This window comes from Populus euphratica, unplaced genomic scaffold (assembly GCF_000495115.2).
Source record: "Populus euphratica unplaced genomic scaffold, PopEup_1.0 scaffold738.1, whole genome shotgun sequence".
Taxonomy (NCBI): domain Eukaryota; kingdom Viridiplantae; phylum Streptophyta; class Magnoliopsida; order Malpighiales; family Salicaceae; genus Populus; species Populus euphratica.
In genome coordinates this window covers 90,903-91,115 of record NW_011500606.1, presented here as the reverse complement: position 1 = coordinate 91,115, position 213 = coordinate 90,903, and positions in this window count along the sequence as shown.

The following is a 213-nucleotide window of genomic DNA, read 5'->3' as shown; positions in this document are numbered from 1 at the left end:
ATTATTGTGTTTTGTTATTTCTTATTTTTGTTTCAGTGTGTTTCAGGTTTTGTTAGAGTTTGTTATTTCAGGTGATATCTTCTATACTCTATCTTTTTACTTTAGAATGTGGACAATGTTTCGTTTTAGTTAGGGGGAGAGGGTAATAGTTGAAAAAAAAAATTAACTAATTGTGTTTTCTATTTTATAAAGCATGTGCAAAATTGTTGTTAC